Source organism: Trachymyrmex cornetzi, unplaced genomic scaffold (assembly GCF_001594075.2).
Source record: "Trachymyrmex cornetzi isolate Tcor2-1 unplaced genomic scaffold, Tcor1.1 scaffold390, whole genome shotgun sequence".
Taxonomy (NCBI): Eukaryota; Metazoa; Arthropoda; class Insecta; order Hymenoptera; family Formicidae; genus Trachymyrmex; species Trachymyrmex cornetzi.
This window is the reverse complement of record NW_017298641.1, coordinates 324,933-325,150: the sequence shown is the minus strand read 5'-3', so window position 1 is coordinate 325,150 and position 218 is coordinate 324,933. Positions and strand designations below refer to the sequence as shown.

At 36.7% G+C, this 218-nt stretch overlaps 1 protein-coding gene across 1 annotated transcript in view; it reads right to left on the bottom strand.

Moving 5' to 3' along the window:
- The window catches only part of LOC108764009 (glucose dehydrogenase [FAD, quinone]), a 23,746-nt gene that overhangs the window by 14,101 nt on the left and 9,427 nt on the right, over nucleotides 1-218 (bottom strand). The gene's annotated exons all lie outside the window — the stretch shown is intronic.

Here is a 218-nt window from a genome sequence, read left to right as displayed (position 1 = left end):
GGGTAATGCTAATGTCTGCAGTGCTATAACTTGCAAGCCTCATAACTTGTAAAGTACTTAATGAAAATGAACTTAATTATAGTATTTCGGAAAGCTCTCGAGGTAAGCTACAAGAATAAGTAATGAAAAATGGGGAGTTCCATTTAAAAAATTCAAAGTGACCTTGCCCTGACCTTGACAACGCCACCCAAAATCAAACCAATGGCACCATTTTATGT